We start from the raw sequence: 19,533 nt of genomic DNA on the forward strand, positions 1-19,533 counted from the left end.
ACAGATAGTCTAGCTAGCTGTCTGGATTTGCCCTGCAGAGATCTGAGGACCAGGTAACCATAGTCCTCAGAAATCCACTGGAGATTAGAACGCCAACACAAAGGAAGCGGAAGGTGACGGATATTCAGCACACATGAGTGATTACCAGCGGAATTTCCGTTGGCAAAAGGAACAATCACTGAACTGAAACATCAAGGCAGACAATGCCAAAAATGAAAAACAATACTATTAATGTTTTAATGGCATTCAGGATTCATTCAGGACTATGTGATGGATTTACAATTCATCAGTTTTTATTCGTGACAATTACAAAAGATACAAAAATAAGACCAGGATAAGATTCCAGTAAATATCTTGTGTTTTGGGGAAGCTCATTGGTAGCCCACAAACTGAACTGGCAGTTCCCTCCAAGCCCAGAAGTGGAAAACAAGCACAGTAATTGTGGAATATTGTTCCATTGTCCTTTCTGATAATGGCAGACCAAACAATGTCACAGTCAGCATTATGAGAAAGAAACCAATCGTGAGGAGTGGTTTTCGTCTGAGTAGCAGAGTGGGTTTCCTCACAATCAAGGGATCTGCAATCAGCTCTAACATCACATCAGCACTCGTTTCCTGTGAATCTGCATTCTGGAATACATATACTGTCATTGATTCATTCTGTTTGTCAGACAAAAGAAAAGGAGACAGCAACTTGAGATCTGACACTGGAGGGAAATGCTATTGTCCATGTTGTCTAAAGAACCCTGGTAACAATTATAAGCTTACTTGTAATTCATATGATTTTAAATAAAAAGTTGTGTTTTGGTTTATATTTTCCCCTCTTTTTCTGCTTTGTGTTTTTTTTGTAATCTTTTTTTTTGTAATCATTTCCTATTTTTATTCTTCCTCATCACCTTCCCTTTACTTAATTTATTATGTTAGTGTCTGTCCTAATTATTATTTATACTACTGCAACTACTGGCTCCTTCAAAATAAGGGAGATTTAGATCTTAAGATTTTATTGAAAAAAACAGGTAAAGATATTGATTAACTCAAGTATCATTCATGCAATTCTTTTGCAGCAGAAGAATGTGTTCTGCATATGAATCATTTGCACAATCTATTTTTCAAATGAAGAGGCCATATAACAACATTTTCTGACACTTTTAAATTCCAACCACTGACTTGGAGTCACAGGTCAGGTGGTTCTAACCTTTAGGTCACAGCTGTCCACAAATCACCTGCCACGGCATGCCGATGACAATGTGCTTCCATCAAATTGGGTAGCTATTTAGTCACCTCATGCACTTCTTTACTGAAAAATACATAGCAGGCAGCATCTAACCGAGAGGCTGTTGCTGATTACAAAATCCATGGAGAACAGCTTTTCCCCCGCCTGCGTCTGAACCGGTATTGATTGAGCAAGGGACTATTTGTTTGAAATGATCGAGATGATTACATGACCCCGATCATGCTGCAGTATTGCATAGACTGTGATTTATGGATAATCCATCAGCCTACATGTTTTTACAAGATAATATTGGATTTGGGAAGCCCCCTTATATTGGCAATAGAGGAAGGGGGAGGGGGGGGCATAATGATTGCAATTTCAAACTGCAGTTTCATGTTGCTTTTGATGATGGCAACTAGTTCATTTCTTATAACTGCTGGACTCCCAATAGCATTACTGTGACCATAAACAAAGAAAATGCCCCATAGTGTGCTTTGCTAAATGAGGTGAATTATCATTAGGAAATAGCCTCCAGACACTATTGAGTGGTATTATAGAGCTAATGTGACAATAGATCATACAAACACAAGCGCTCCACCTGCTTAAGCCACATCCACACTGCTCACAGATTGCTTCTCAATAAGCATGTTGCTGCTGTTTTCTCTTCCTTTAAAGCTTCCTATATGCGTTCTCTTCCCCTTAACTAATTATGCTGAGACTTCCACCCAGGAAATGTGTGTTCTTTCCCAATCTTAATTTGTCGTTTTGGTGCCTTACCTTAACTTTTGTCACAGCACAATACTCATATTCTGTGGACTAAATTGAACCGTAACGTCCACCAAAACGACCGGCAGCTTGCGGTACTTTGGACCCGGCTCAAGGTTACCTATTTACCAACTACTACCAATACAACAGAGGTGTGTAGCCGGCTTCACAAAGCTCTGTATCTCCTTAAACAGCTAGCAGCTCAGCGTCATAAAGCTCGTAGCCAGCCGGCGTCACAAGACCACCCTGCGGTCCCCTAATATCATAGGATATCATGAATTTTAGTACAATATCATAAGGAACTGTTCATTAGAATGCTGCGGTGGGTGTGAAGGCCTAGGAATGCACAGATGTATCTGATCCCTTAGAGCAAATGTATTTGAGCAAATACAAATAAATATGTTAATCTAATGTTCTTTAAAGGTCAAAAGTAAAGAGCCACTTCCTCTGGTAAACTCCTGAGTGGTGATGATGACGGACCAATTAGCCTGACTCATTAGCTTTCGGGGAGCATTAGAAAATAAAGCTGTGGCAGGATGGACTTTGCTCTGAGTGTTTTTGCATTATTGATTGAGAATTAATGGCGGATGCAGCTGTCATTAAAAGGCTATGGGATGGCTCCAGAAAACCTTAGTAATGGCAATCTGGGCCATTTAAGAGTCAGCTAGATGGCTGTTAACCACTTAAGGGTTGGAGCAGAGCGAGCGGTGGAGAAACAGGAGGTTAGAAAGAGCTGCAAGATGGATCGGATATTGTGGACACCGATTCAACATTTATTTACTATCTTTGTTCAACTTCTATCTTCCTTGTTTGGGATTGCAACGGTTGAATGCAGCTGAAATACTGCATTTACTATTGTCTAATGTGTTGGAACAATACTTTATTTAACTGCTCCCAAGGCATGTCGTTAATTCCTTAAAAAGGAATACACATAAAAACTCCAACAAAAACAACAGTTAGTAAGATTAGACTAGTCTAAGGCCTTATTATAAATATATTTTATAATAACTAGAGATGGTCTGATACCAGTATTTGCTTTGCGATACAATTCTGATACCTGAACTTGCATATCGGCCGATACCGGGTACTGATCGGATACCAGATTGTCATGTACTTTGTTTTTTAACAGCTGAATACTACTCTCCCTGTATGGATGTATGTGATGTGATTTCTATCTTTGTTGGTGTGGCTCAGGTTGAACTCTTTGTGAAACATGATCAAACACAAACACTGAACGCCACAGAATATTCTTTTATCATCCAGTTTGACAGACATTTATAACGGAAAAAAGAACATTAAAAAAATATGACTTTAATGTAGATTGTCTTCAGGGCTTTATTATGTGGCATTGGATCGGTGTATGAACTCCAGCACTTCCCAATACCTATATCTGCGTTTTAGGCAGTATCGGAGAAAGTATCGGTACATCTCTAAAAAAGAAACTGTAGCCCGTCCTCCTCCAAAAAGCGCCATTTGGGTCAATTGGCAACTAAAACTACTTCTGAACGTACACATGTTCCACCAAAACAACTTCCTTCCTGAGACTATTTAGCAGAGACACCATGGTTCTGTCCTGCGCCCAAGACCATTGTGATTGGTTTAAAGAAATGTTCTCCCATCCCAGAATGATGTAACTAAGACTAGGACTAACCAGACCCTCCAGACACTAAAACATGCAGTTATGAAAACTCCTTAAGTGCCACTTGTAAGTGTTATTTCAGCCAGACTGCATACAAGAGCGAGACATGTGGAGCTAATTTTCTTGTCGCTGTCACTCTTGCAGTGGTTACACACACTTGACTATGTATCCTCAAAGCATGGTGTTACCGCCTACCCTGCTCTACCTGTAGACCACTTTGGTTTTAATGTGCTATGCAAATGAAATGACTTGACTTTACTTGCTTTTCACTGCCAGCTAACCAAGGTTAGAAAAAATCCATGTCAGACACAGACCCTGGGTCTGTGAAATAAATGGCACATAATGGAGGCATCCATCAGGCAGACTCTTGACCCTTCGGTTACTTTTTTGTAGTGGTGGACAAACTGAATTTTATTCTTTCTCAACAGTCATGTTTTTGGGTCTCTGCTATTTCTCGAGTGGATTTTTCAGTATATGACTTTTGAACATTGCTGCAGAATTGCAGCTCTCAAAGGAAGTACTTAGCCTTTTATTCTAAGGGACTGAAACCAAAATCTTAACTGGCATTTTTCTGCCATCATACTACACAGGAATAGCAGCTAACACAACAAGCAGAAGACAGTTGATATGAGTGAGTATGACTTAATGATAGAAAAAAATAAGTTCGAAAATATAAATGGCTAAGCTGTTACAGTCTTTCCAGTGACTATAGTTACAAGCACACACGCCTATGCTGTAGACACACACACACACACACACACACACACACACACACAGGTTTCCCAGTTTGTTTGACATGTAAAAGCCAAATACATTGTGACATTTATATTTGTTGACAATTCGCTGACATGGTGAAAATATAAATTACATTCTACTGTGTATGATATGTTTTAGGATAAAGCCGCCTGTCAGAGAGCAGAGCTCCACAAATAAATGACGTTTGTACACCACAGCAGTTACCCATATAGTAGCTTCTTTTCCCACAAACACTGGGGAATGTATCAGAAGATCAAGCTGTTTGGTACGATCATGGATGCAGCATTTTGCCTGATCATATCATGCACGCTCTATTGGAAGCATTGCATCGTTGTGTGGTGTATTCCTAAAGCTCTGTGCTGTGTGTTGGAATCACATGACCCGAACAACTACCTGAGCCTTTCTGTGCTTAGTCGGAGGTAACAAGTTATTTTAAACAGCTTTGTGTGTCTGCAGGGCCCCATTCTACATCTACAAGGAGATTATAAAATAATATGGCATATGTTTATTTTGTATAATAAAAATAAAACGTGAACTTACATGGCGACCACTCAAGAAGGTGTTTGAAAGATGGCTTGGGAAGCAGTTCATCACATGGCGAGACCTGATGTCACGGGGTACATCCTGACGCTGAGGCCGGCAACTCGCATCTTAAAAGTATTGAGGGTGATTTTTTGCTCACAGGTGCCGGGGGGGGGGGCGACAAAGGCACCTGACCAAACGTCTGTATTCTACGAACTGGGAGTGAGAATGTGTTGCGGCACTACATGCAGTGTAACGCACCAGTCAACTCACAGGCCAGTCCAAAAGTGACAAAGCAGCATTGTAAGTAGTCAAAGGTATGAATTACTTACAGAAGCCTTGTGTACAATAGTCCACCTTCCCTTCCTCCCGCTCTCTATCTCTTTAACAGTGCAGCTGGGCTCAGACGCCGGTGCTGTTGTGTTACACATCACTCCTCTTTTACTCCCAGACTGCCGGCACGCTATGAGAAATCCCAGACTGGGGCGGCATTATGCCGTCTTTGCTTGATTCTGTGTGAATAAACAAGGACGGCATACCATAATGGCAGACCTTAATTGTGGCACCATTGTGTAATCCCTGTGTGAAAGGGTCAGGTGTTATCTAAAAAGTCTTTCCCAAATCATTGTCTATAAAGCAGCTCCAAACTTTATACATGATGAAATCATAACTCTGAGATTAGTACTTTAAAATTTGGATTTGGGAGAGAGTCATGTTCATTGATATTTAAGATATATAGGAATAACTGTGTTAAAGCTGAGCGCCGTATTTTTCCCAGTAGTAACATTTTCAAGTAAAGCATCAGCACAAATTGTTGTTCACCTAAAGTTAAATTGTCTGTTGTGTTGAAGGCCACTGATAAAACTATAGTGCATATTGTTGTCTCCCCCATGAGGAATACTAAGTAATAACAATAAAACAAGCCTTCTTCCTTGATCGTGCACTCCCCCCCCCCCTCGCCCCTCCTCCACGCAGTTGCTAATAGTTTATCCCGTCAAATGAAGGAGGACACGGAGGATTAAAAAACATGGTGGCTATGTCTCTTGTACTTCTTATGTCTTCTTCTTCTCCAAAGCTGAAAGTTGCTGTAAAACGCATCATTCGAGTTTATGCACATGAAAGTGGCTGGACAGCACCCTTTTCTGAACATAGTCACACAGAAATCCAGAGAGAGCTGTGTGACACTGATGAGTTTAATAAGCTTTGTTTCAACTCATTTGGCAATGCTTGAGTTCAACAAGCGATCATTATTATAGACTAGCTGCACACCCCAGCTTTAAGTAGAGACTGGAACTCGACGACCAAAGGTCAATGTCTCATGTTACTGTATGCTGTTAATGGAAAACACCCTCACCCTCGACAGATGTGCTTCATTTCTATCTAATTGAACTCTGCCTCCCTGTGATTGGTCGCCTGCTGTTTGTGAATGGGAAAACTGACTGGGAAATGTCATTCATGTGTTTTGGCTCTGGCTCAGATTAAAGGTCCCATTATTGTCAAATGGCCTGCTGTTAGTGTCCCCGGGCACGTTGCTCTGTGGAGGTCACCATGTTAATAGATACAAAACTAGCCCATTACCATTTCAATGCATGCTGCGGGAGTACAAGCTTTAAAACACAGTCAAAGAGAGACAGAGACTTTTTTCTTACCACATTTTGTTTTGGACTATGAATAGCTGTAGAAATAATTCATGTTAATGCAACTGATTATGCTTACCATTGCTACAAGGACACGATATTTTAACCATTTCATGCAATTCAATGTGATTATGTCACTGGAGAGTCCCTCCATGTACTCATACATGAAAACCCAGTAAAATATCGGTTTTATTTAAAAGTCAAGTTAAAAGTTGGTAAATCTTTCCATTGACGCACAAGGTTGTGAATTATTTATAATAACTTACATACTCAAAAAAGGACAAACATTGAAAACTAGAATGTGGCATCCATAAATTTCAACTCAAACACAAAAGGACCTTTTGGCCTCATTTTGGACATGCCGGATTGAAACCAGAGCTGAACACAGAAGGGTAAACATTAAAATTAAAGGTATTGATTGAATTACTGGAAACGGCCTCAGGCAATGAAGAAAAGACAGTGAAGAGGATTTTTTGGGGTAGCCAAGCAAAGGACGGAAGTTGATCTCTGGTAAAATGATAGGGAATTTTTATGATTTACTTTCTTGTGATCTCACTTATATATAATACATATTATCTCTCTTTCATGTGTTTAGGGCATTTTATTCCATCTCAGCCATGAGAAACAGTGCAAACATCAATGTGCACATCTAAAATGTATTTGTATTATGTCCTTTTATAAAAAAAAAAGCTTCCTCAACACTATAGGCATACATTCTCAGATAGTCATACAGATATACCGTCCAATGGTTGCTGTTGCAGTTAGACTTGTACACTCCGTTACTGGGAACATTGGTCATCAATTACTGGGGTGTGTGTATGTGCATGCCCTTTGGCAGGAATGGTAGATGGTAAACACATTTTTTTTCAATGGAACAGTTTACTAGCCCGTTATATGTGTCCATGTTATAGCATTGATCCTCCATTGAGATAAAGGCAGAGCAGGAAATATGCACAACATAGTTTGTGCCTGAGGCCATTCCACGGCAGTGAGTCACTGGGTTGCATATTGGAAGGCTGGGGAATGAGGGCTGGTGGGAAATATTTACGTTTCTCCACCAACCTCTTTATGTGAGTGCACTGTTTTAAAATTTGATTTTGCACATCTAGAATTATTTGTATTAAGGACATATGTGAGTGATACTGTTGTGTCTCCTCAGGTAAGTTAATGTGGTTCTAGTTCATGTTCAGTGTTTCCTGTTTGGTCCTTTGTGATCATGAGCACTTCATGTTAAGATAAAGTCACTCATGTCTAGTCTCGTTGTGCACTTCCAGTTTTATTTTGTACTCACTTTTTCCCTCCCGTTTCAGGCCCTGACTTCCTCCCTTTGTGTGAATTTCCCACCATTGTGATTGTCTCCCCCCCCGCCCCTGATTGTTTACCTGTTTTCCCCCACCTCTCGTATCCCCTTGTCTTGTTGCCAGTTCTTCTGGTTCAGTCTGTATGATAGTCTCGTCCAATGTCCCAGCCAGATTTTATGCTATCAGCTTTTGATAGCAGAAGTTTTGTGATTTTTGTTTCATCCTCCAAGTGAGCGTTTTTCATTTTTTGTACATTTCTTCTCATTGTGAGTGTTGTTTTTGCTTTGATTGAACTTCGCCCAGTAAAACTACTTTTGTTACACCTACTGCTGCTTTTGAGTCATGCATTTGAGTCCACCAGTTCCGTGTCTTAGCTTGTTACAGAAAGCTGGAGCAGACAAGATATTTAAGATATTTGTAGTATACTAAAAATTCAGATGTGTTGAAATTATGGCTTACACTGTGTTTGGACATCTTGTCTTAGTCACCCAGTCAAATCTTCTAAAAGTGTGTGTTTAATAGCGACACATGCCCAGCTCTTCTTTCACTAAATGGATCTCCTTTCATTTCTATGATCTTTGTGTCAGTATCTGTTAACTATACACGCCAGAAAAAGCAACATTGTTTTAGCCTGTGGTGTTCTGCACAACGTTGCACAGGAAAATAATTATGTGCCATAAATGTAGTGATGGAGCCGCCGACCCGATTCCCAGAGAGTAGCATCCAGCACAGCCCCAACTGGGGGTTCACCAAGGAGACAGGGTATTACTCCTTGCTTTCAGAAGGTATAGTGTTATGTTTGGCTATGATATTCAATACAGGAAACATGACAATGCACAACATTTTTTGTTGTTTTTCAGGTTTTCATTGGATTGACAAATGATTCTGACATTAGTATATACTGTTTTGCAGCTTACAGGCTAAAATTAATATTCTATGTGTCTGATAACATTATGAAAAGGATCCCTTCAGACATAAACCTCTTTATAGAGCCAACATATTTTCATATGTAAATCAATCAATTGTGTGTTTATTTCAACCAAAACTACAGTTGTGATGGTTGGAAAAGTGGAAAGCTTAGAAATCCTTTCCATAATTTCAGAATATTAATCTGAGTCTGTCAGCAGCAAAACGAGCACTTTAGTGAAGCTGGACCGTCGTCCTATTATCTTCCACTCTAGCTTGTTTCTCCGCTGCAGACTGCAGCAATCTCGCTTAATACTGGACCGATGTCAGAGATTGTGTTCCCATCAGTCACTTAGACACAGAAACATAGGAACATAGGGATACAAAAATAGGAGTTACACTTTTAATTCAGATTGAGGGTCATATAGTTTCTCTAATATGATTATGTGTTTTAAGGTGGAATAATAATTTGTATTAACTATAGATATCCATTTCAAGTTAAACTTAAAAATCCCTAAGCTAGGGAGTTAAGTGTGTTCTTTCCACCGAGCAATAGCTGCATTATAAATAGAAATAACATTCCTTTAGAATATTCTGTGGTTTGTTGCCTCAAATCAAACCTCATTAAATGGGCAAAACAAATGTATCACTGACATGGTTTGGCGTGTGAGCCCCACTGCCAAGCACTAGTGAAATCATCAAATAAAAAAGAAGAATGACCCCGGTCCTCGTCTTTGCTGGGTGCCCAGACTATGATAAAGCTCTTTTCACAGGGATTCATCTTCCTCTATATGGTTTTTACCATGTTTTGAAGGCGAGCGATGTTTTCTCTCCTGCTAATCTCGTCAAACATTTTCAGGCGAGCCGAATGCAGACTGGTTGGAGTGATCAAGCTAAATTGCCGAAGAGGCCATTAATAGTTTATAGGGCCGAGGCTGATGAAAGACAGGCAGGAGAAGAAGGAGAAGAAAGCTAATTAAATCAGTGTCGGGGGTCGCTGGTGTCTTGGGCTGGCATGGTGGGCCGTAAAGATTACCATTATCACTTTCATTACCCCGGCTGATTGTTTAGAGCTGGGGAGGGTTTGGAGATGGAGGGACACGTGGCACCAAATTGCTTCGCCATCCCCATTTACAAACCTCTGACAATTACCATTATCGTAAAGTTAGGGCGCGGGGGGGGTGAGACATTTGATTTCACAAACAATACTCGCCCACCCTCTGTTTATATAATGTTAACGGTGCACTTGATTTCTAGATTTCTAAATAGATTACAGCTGACATAAGACAACATTTCCCTGTTTTCTTTGTAAATTTCGAACCTGGCTGCCGTAATGTTGGACGATAACGCCCGGCTCATAGTCCGGGTGCCAGTCCATGCAAGGGGGATGGGATTAAAGAAAGACGTTTTTATAGACCTGGCTTTAGACATTTGAATCTGAGAACAGTAAAAAAACAACTCCCCATGCAGCCGTTGCAAAGTTCATGATTAGTCTTTATTGGAGGTAAGAGGCCTAGTCCAAACCCTAATCACAAAAATCCAACGTGAGACCAAAATAGGTAGGAACTACTACCACTACCATTAAGTGTAAATGTAGTGGTGTACGAAGCATAATAATTCAATTTTTAACAAAGTGGGTTACAATTTAAGATCGCAGAAAATTTAAGTAAAGGGTAAATCAGTAGTACTTTAATGCACTAGTCACTTTCCACCACACATATTCAGAGCATACATCATTTTCTATTCTCAGCATTGACTGCTCCACATGTTTAGTTATATTTTATTTAGTGGAGAAGAAAAGGCTCCAGTCTCTAGAGACTGGCGTACAGATATAGACTCAGTCACTTCTTTCTATGTTACATAACCTTCTAACAATGCCATACTGTATGTTTAATTAAAAACAACAACTGTTATTAAAGTTTGAATGGTGAAGGTTGGCCAATGTAGAATCACATATGTTCTGCCATCCCTTTGAATCCCACCACTCACCCGCTGTTTGTCCAGCAAGGTAATAACTGGATTGACATTGTTCCCATTGGAATCTGTTAGTTATTATTGGATGTCGGTCTGAACTGGGCCTGTAACTCTTTCATATTTCTATCCTGGTCCACCTTTTCTTTGGAGGGGCTTCTGCCAGCCTGGGAACCTTAACACAGTGTTCTGCCACTGGGTCAGCTTTATATGAAACTATGCACTAATGAGCTAGTGGCTGATTGTGCTGTGGCACGCTTACTCATTACCTTCAGTCACCATGGAGACACTTTCTGTGGAGGCAATGCCGGATGATGCCATGGTACTCGTACATGGATCAGTACATGTTTAGGGGATTGATGCAGAGACACTGTTACATGCTAATGAAAAGTCAAAACAATCTGAGGCAGGACTGGACTGATGAGGAGGATGATGACGATGATGATGGCATTATTGTCTGTTTCCTGTTTTTGCCACACTAGTCTCACTTCGCCATACCATCGACATGCTGCAGAGAGGAGGAAGGTCTGGCTAGTCCACAGAGCATTTATGGATGGGCTCTGGTTTAGTGGCATTTCTTTACACCAATCACAAATGTCTTGGGTGGTGCTGAACTCCGCATGGAGCCGCTGTGAGATAGACATGCAACTAAAAACTCTGATTGGACAGATAGTCTAGCTAGCTGTCTGGATTTACCCTGCAGAGATCTGAGGAGCAGGTAACTATCGTCTTCATAAGTGTAAATAAAAGCTGATTAAAAAGTTATTTGCTGAACGAATAAGGAATTGTGATTACGTTTTAGGTCATTTAATGGTTAAAATGGACAGTCTACTTCAGCCTTTAGTATAAACTCCCTGCAGCCTTCAGTAGTGGGTCGAATCAGGACGTGAGAAAAAAATTCTACACAAAGCTTTTTCACACTGGACGTTTCTCTTAATGGCATGAGTCAGCATAAAGTTTAATTACTAAAAACACTTACAAGCACAAACGATAATTTTTACAGCACAAAGAAATAGCATACTTTTTGGATGACGTGGGGGGGCTGCACGTGGGTTAGGTCTCTGTATGACTACGTCGATGTTAACAGCTAGCTCATGGTGAGTTTTTATAAAGTTACCTCACAGCGCAAATTACAATTAATAAAAACAATTACACAATGAAAGCTTATGTTACTTTCTTTGTATTGTCTGTGTATTACTGTGTACTGTGTAGTGTATATACTTTTTTATTCTATGGGATGTTGTCTGTTTTGAATATATTGTAAGGTATTAATATTATAAGCCTAGTGAATACCAACACTGTTTCATATCTTAAGGTGTGACAGGAAGGGAGAGTAAGAATTAAAACGAAGATTTGGAATCCTATTTTATGTAATTAGTTACTGCCCAAAACCCATAGGTGTGTTTCTCTCTCTTTCTCTCTGTGTCTCTTTTGCGGTCTTTCTTTCATGCAATAAGAAAAAACATATGAGAAAATTAGATTTAACGATTTACCAGTTGGTGTAACCGAGTCCACATCTCAGCTAATGACTGTCCATAAAATGTTTATAGAAACAGGATTATTGACTTCTGTCGCCTGCAGCGTATCAATGCTGTCTGATGCTGTGGTGTTCTTTACTCTGTGTAGTCGTACCTTCTGTTTCTGTCTTGGTCCAGCACCAAACTGGGAGGGGGATAAAAGAAACAGCCAGCCCGATGGGTCCCAGACCTGCTTCCATAAATCGTGCTCTTAGGGAGGCTGTAGTAAGTGTTTGGAACATGACGTTTGTTTTGTTGTCTTACAATGCTTCCACTGCTGTGTTCTGGGTTCAATTAACTGGTTAATAGATACAGCAAGTGGTGGAGACCCACTTTGTACTGGTTGAGTAATGCTAAACATTTAAAATGTGTCTGAAAACTGGGAATTTTCTTTTCCACAAGAAGACATAACAACCTGGCAGTTAACTGTAAGCCATTGGAAGTGTTGGGTTTTAAATCGCTGATTTCTTTGTACTTTATTAATTCTTTTTTAAGGAACGATTGGATTTGTTGCCAGGGGTTTTAAGGTGACAAAATGCACATTTACCTGACACGCTCAGGTAACTGAAACGCACTGACCTCATCCAATCTAAAACTTAGTAAACAATTAAAATCTACAAAAAACCTTATTGAAGGAGCTGATGGGATTCATTTAGTTTATTCTTGTATTGCCAGATTTTCCTCCACAGCGTTTTCTGTAAACCAATCACAGTCATCTAGGGCGGAGCTAAGCTCCAGACGGAGCCAGAGTGCCTCTGCCAAATAGTCTCAGGAAGGAAGTTGTTTTGGTGGAACATGTGTACGTTCAGAGGTAGTTTTAGTCTTCAACAGAAAACTCAGATTGGACAGATAGTCTAGCTAGCTGTCTGGATTTACCCTGCAGAGATCTGAGGACCAGGTAACCATAGTCCTCAGAATTCACAGATAGTCTAGCTAGCTGTCTGGATTTACCCTGCAGAGATCTGAGGACCAGGTAACCATAGTCCTCAGAAAGGATACCATCTAGACACCACCAACACAGAGACAGAGGACGGGGACGGACATAGTAGACTGAGAAACCCCAGAATTTAAACCTCTTCCTCAATAAATAAATCATCCAAATAATTGTAAATGTATACAGCTTAAAAGCTCAATATGCTATTTCAGCCTGTAATAAATGGCCTAATGAAACATCTTTATTTATTCCGATATCTTCACATAATTGAAATCTGCAGAGCAAATGCACTAATCAAGCACTCTGAAACACAACAGACACTCCTCCAATAATAATTAATAAGCTTTACAGTATCTGCGACTCAAAGGCTTTCATGATGTTAATAGAATTTGAATGCTGTATTGATTTAAAGTCCTAAATTATGAAAAAATGAAGTCATCTATCGATTATGAAAAGAGATTTGTGCTAGTTTCTGGAAATTCCAGGGTCATGCATGAGGATATAACATTTTGTTGCCGTTTAAAGCCACGATACAATCCTTAAAGTGATGAGCGTATGAAATGCCATAAAGCATGAATTATGAGATATGTTTCTTTTTTAATCTATTTGCAAACACCTTTTTTTGGTTTAGCAGAATTGCCATAGACTTGTGCAACATGTTACAGTAATGGAAACAGGACTCGTTTGCTGTGTGTGAGATCTGGCCGTGTTTTGGTGAGTTTGTGGATCAGGTTTTTATGAGCTCGGCCATCGGCCCCATCTCCCACTGCTGCAATGTTTCTGGTAGCGCTGAACTGTTCTGCTGCCAGGCTCCGTAATGGAAAAACAGAGGGCCCAGGCCCTGGGATGGCCAAATACCGTGTGTGTGTGTGTGTGTGTGTGTGTGTGTGTGTGTGTGTGTGTCAGCAAATGCATGTAGCGAGGAAGTTTATTTTTGTGTGTGCGTGTGTCAGCATGTCTGGGTGTGTGTATTCACATACTGTAGAGGTCTGTGGAATATGTCTTTCTGTGTGTAGAGCAGGGGGAGTAGTTTGTGTATGTGCAGAGAATGTGTGGGTTGAAAGCATGTGCATGGATGTGTTTATTGTTTTTTGTGTGTATATGTGACAGTAACACAGCACAAATAAATTAATTTACCTGCATGTGTGTCACATATACACACACAGGGAGAGAGAACATATCCATGACTACGTGTGTGTGTGTGTGTGTGTGTGTGTATGTGTGTGTGCATACTCAAACAATTATGCATGCCCGGCTGTCAGAGTGCCTTGTGCACGCGTGCCTTCCTGCATCTGTTTGTGCATTCCCAACACAAAGGGAAATGGGTAACATGGGACGGGTGGAGGGGGGCATTTGGGATTGGGGTTGGAGGTTTTGAGGCGTTCCAGCTTTCCAACATCTGCAGTTCCACTCCCACGTTCAGAGAATTCCTTGAGAAATGTACACTATTTTTCAGAGTCGATCGGTGGAATGCTGGCAGGCCTTCCTGACTGGGACTTTGATATTGTGTGTGTTTTGTTTCCCACTGATACACTGTGCAGAGGAAATGAGTTTTGGTTGCAGAGAGACAGGAGCGACAGAGAGAGGGGGGAGGGGGTCGGGATGGTTTTCATTTAGCTCTCTTTATGAGTCAGGACGAAGCTGGCCGGGTCAGAGAGGAGCTGCGTGCGAGGAGAGGAGGGAGGTAACTTGTCTGGTTGATGTATGACAAATGAGTGAAGAAAACACAGGCAGAGGGGAACTGGAGTCCTCCTCCTCTGTGAGATGGCAATGACTTCTTTTTTCTCTCCCTGCAGGCAATGAGGTTATGTATTTGGACAGGTCTGAATGAATAGTAATGTTGTTTGCTAGAATGGAGTGCTGAGATGGATGGAGCAAGTGCTGCCTTTTCATTATGACCCCTGTAGAAGGATCGGCCGTCCCCGTGAGACTTTAGGGGGCATTATCTGGTCTAAATGGAAACTAAATGGTAAACAAATTCTACATCTTGCAATATGGGGAAATGTAGACACACATAAATGTACTACATGCAACATCTGGTAACATGTTCTGTCATGCAAATTAAACATACACAAACATTAATCAACATATATGCACACATATGAATACACATATACAGTAGCATATACAGTCATTGTGTCTCTTCTTAAGGAAAGAGAGATTGACCATGGACCAATTGTGAAGGATTATAATGATCGGTGTAAGTGCTCCTTTTTAAACATAAATATTTCCAAGACTAAAGAATTCATTTTTGATTTTAGGAAACAGTGCCCCCCCCCCCAATCATGGTCAACCTGTTGAGAGAGTACAACAATTGAAGGCACAATAATTGATAGTAAGCTATGTTGTGAGCCACACACTGATGCTGTCTCAGGTGTATGTTCTTTTACCAAAAACTGAGGAATTTTAATACTGACCCCATTTTAATGAGAACGTTTTGAGCATCAGTTCTTTTATCTGCTGTCCATCAAAAAAAAAAAAACAACTAGAGTATCGTCAGGACATGTAGCAAGACGCAGACGTCAATTTCCCCACTCTCACCCACATCTACTCCAACAGCTGACCCCCCCCCTTCATGCCAGTTGAAGCTACATCCCTCAGGCTGCAGGTGTTATGGTTGGGTCCGGCTGGCCCTGAGAATTTGTTTCGTTTTCTTTTTTTCTGAGTTTTCTATCGGCCTGCCCTGTTTTTTCCCTGCTGTTTTCTTTGTCTCTCACTCCCCTTCCTGCTGAAGCCAGCTGACAATGCACACCTGAGTTCCATCCACAATCACCTGCTCCCGCCACCCACACCTGACTGCCATCTCCAATCAACAACAGAATCTTATTCATTGTTGTATTTCAGATACTGTGGGATTTCATGTGCCGCTGTGTCTTGTCCTCATGTCTGTCTGCTGGCTGTACAAGCTATTACCCCTTGGGGACAATAAAGTACCTTGACCATGACACATGTATTTGCATACATTTGTGTGTGCCATTTGATAAGATATATTTACTGTATATAAAAAACAAATACATAGTGTCCATCCACGTGTATAAATATAAAGACATGATAGCAGACTCTGAGTCCTTTTTGAGTCCTGTAACTTATAACTAGTAAATAATCACTTGACATAAAGTGATTGACATAAAGTATGTGTACTGTTGCGCCCCTGAAAGTAGTCCTCCCCAAAATACATACTGTTTCCTCCTGGTGTTGCTGTCTTAAACTTAAAAAAACAACTTTGTGGCCTCTTTACAAAGCATGACATTTCCTTCTGTAGAGGCCAATGGGCTTGCAGCTGAGAGCCACAGACACTGTGGTCCATTGAAACTATTGACACACTCTTGGTTTTGCTCTTTTCATGGGATTTGTCGAAAGTGACTCAAATATGAAATAACATATAACAAATAAAATAGTCATCCTTTAAAAGGTTAAAATAATCATTGGTCCTTGGTGGACTATGGGCTCCATTTAATCAGCCCTAATGATTTAAGCACACAACGTGAAGCGCCTTGTGCAGGTGCGTTTAGGGCATGTAAAGATCACCTTTTGCCAGTTTAACGGCAGAAAAAGGGTCTGTGCGCTGGGCGCGTGGTTAATTGTACTTAGTGTGCTTGAAAGAAACCAATCAGAGTCATCTCCCATTCCCTTCAAAAACCAGCACGTTTGGACCTTGGAGCATAGCTGCAGGAGGATCTGCTCATGTGTGAAGTGAAAGACTTCTGCATCAGTCTTGAACTTGCTAAGACACTTCGTGGTGCTTCCTGCTGCGCCGGGTGCAAGATGTGGCCCAGAGACGGAAAGTTTGACGTCAGCTTTTTGTCTTCTGTCCAGCGCAACATATATAGAGATAAATCTCTCTCTCTCTGACCATGAGTCAGTCAAAACAATGACGACCATCCGCTCATTATCAAACAAGCTGTTGATTGGCTCTGAGCCACAATGAGCCAATCAGCAGCTGGCTGTGATGTGGTGTGATAGACGTGTTCTAGATAGCTGCCTTGTCCCTGTATTTTCATTGGTTTTATTCAAGTATCTGATTTCAAAAATAATTACGATATAGTTAAAACAAATACACAATTTGTATTAATGATGTGATTTCTTTTGTTTGGGGAATTTATACAGAATGAACCAGGTGAAAATAAACCGCTAGGTTAATTTTTAACAAAAGTTTGCTGCATTATGACATACTTATGAACTTTTTTACTGAACTATTTCATTCTGGTTAAATCCATTCCATAATGTAAACATGCAAACGTTAAATTTGTTGGAATACAGAGGAATGTTATGGTAAATTGATCACCTGTTAAGTAATAATCCATGATGGAACATAATCTTAACCAGGTTATGAGCTAATTTTTGGAAAGATATTAAAGATAAAGCCATGAAAATAAAGAACCAGATAAGGTAAACACAACCACTGGAATGTTACCAGGGAACAAATGACCTCCTAAAAATATGGATCAGCTGTTATTCATTAATGGTGGCGGAAATTCAATTAGCAGCCCTAATTCCTGCCACACAGGGTTGGAGGAGGTCTGCGGCCTGTTTATTTACGGCTGATGAAATGCTACATGATCTGTTTCAACGGCCTCTACGTTCCTCCCCAACAAAAGCCCTCCTCAACCCCCACTATAGGCCCCTGACCTTTGACCTCCAGTGAAGGAACTGGCCAACATCTGGTGGAAGGCACTGCGGCCCAGCCACTGCTCTGGAGGAGGGAGGGAGGGAGGGTGGTGCTGTTCCACATACTTCACACCTCAACAGACGAGGATCAGCTTTGAAGCTGGCATTTCAAAGAGTCGCCGCTGTATCAAAAAAAAAATCTTTAAATGAAAATTGTATTTGAATATGAAAACAACAAAAGTTAGACAAATTGTTCTGCCAACAAACGACCAATACATAGCTGCTAGAGATGATTTCAGCTGAAGACAGAATAACTCAAACCAGCAAGTACATAGAGAAAAAACTGAATGAAAAAAAGTATTCAGTAAATACAATGTACCTTGACACTGTAAATGGTGCAGGCAGCGCTGGTCGCATGTTTTTGGGTGACAAATACCGAAGGAATTAATCAATAGATAATCTAAATTATGGAAATTGACCCATAATTAAAGGACTTTTCAGTAATTGTCAACGGCCTTTTGGGAGCTATTCATTGACACAACTTTGTGATGGACAAGAACAGATATCTGTCCCTGTTTAACGATCCTGGTGGACGGTGTGAAGCGCTGGAGAGATGTTCAGGAGAAGAACCTGTGTCCCTGTGTGTGTAACAGGCATAGTGTGTGTCCCTGTGTGTGTAACAAGCATAGTGTGTGTCCCTGTGTGTGTAACAAGCATAGTGTGTGTCCCTGTGTGTGTAACAAGCATAGTGTGTGTCCATGTGTGTGTAGCAAGCATAGTGTGTGTCCCTGTGTGTGTAAGAAGCATAGAGTGTGCCCATTTGTGTGTAACAAGCATATTGTGCGCGCTGTGCACAAGCCTGTGAGCATTTAACAAATATGCTGTGAAAATAACAATGAACTGCTGCTTTATTGACTTTCGACCAGGTTTTTGTTGGTCAATGGCGCAATCACTTTTTGTTGTCTAAAGATAGCCATGCTCTCAGAATGCACCTGAACACACCGCTCTGTAAGACCAGCACGCCCATGGGTGCACAGATGGGCACAGGTACATTTGCTGTTTAAACGACGTGGGTGCTGTTAACATCGGCTTCAGTCTTAAACTAGCAGGGCCACCTGCGTTGGGCCTTGCCCAGCGCCGGGTGCAGGGCAGGGTCCTTAGTCTGATGACAGCGCAGTCAGAAAACCTCGAGCACATTCAGGGTTGGGTATTGTTTGAATAGTTTTGAAACACCACAAAAGTGTTTGGCTTCGTGCCCAGTGATTGCTCTACAGGTCATCCACTTCTTTTCAAATCCATTCAAAACCTTGTTTTGCTTCTCTCCCACTGGCAAACTTCCCTTACATGACGTAGGCCAGTGGAGGCCCTGGTCGGAACTTAGCAGGCAGGGCGATTCAAAGGTTAAGAGTGGCTTTCCCCATATCTCAGGTCACAAGTTCAAACTCTTGCATTTGCCAATCTGTCCATTTCCAGCCATGAAGTTTCTTTGAGCGAGACACAGAGCTCTTCCCAGAGGGTCTCCTTGGATTAGACTGTCAGCTAAATGTAAATTTCTGTTTCTTGTTAGCAGACAGCTTGGTAAGGCATTCGTATCTACCAGCCTCTCAGCTGAGGCCCATTTAATTGACGCTGCCTCCCTTTTACTAAATTCCCTGCGCCGGCAGCTGCAGAAGCCAGTTACTCCAAACGACAAGTCCCATCTGTGCATCCCTCTCTGACGATGTGACTACACAAACAAGGGCAGCAGTACAGTGGCTTCGAAGGC

The 19,533-nt window shown here is 41.1% G+C and overlaps 1 long non-coding RNA gene across 1 annotated transcript in view; it reads left to right on the top strand.

Annotated features, from left to right (window-relative positions):
• The window catches only part of LOC117954493, a 13,408-nt gene extending 308 nt beyond the window's left edge, over positions 1-13,100 (top strand). Inside the window, exons 2-3 of the long non-coding RNA XR_004658836.1 lie at positions 2,646-2,651; positions 12,954-13,100. This is a non-coding gene — a long non-coding RNA (uncharacterized LOC117954493). The remainder of the gene's footprint in view (positions 1-2,645; positions 2,652-12,953) is intronic.
• Positions 13,101-19,533: the final 6,433 nt, after the last annotated feature.

Source organism: Etheostoma cragini, chromosome 12, assembly GCF_013103735.1.
Source record: "Etheostoma cragini isolate CJK2018 chromosome 12, CSU_Ecrag_1.0, whole genome shotgun sequence".
NCBI lineage: Eukaryota > Metazoa > Chordata > Actinopteri > Perciformes > Percidae > Etheostoma > Etheostoma cragini.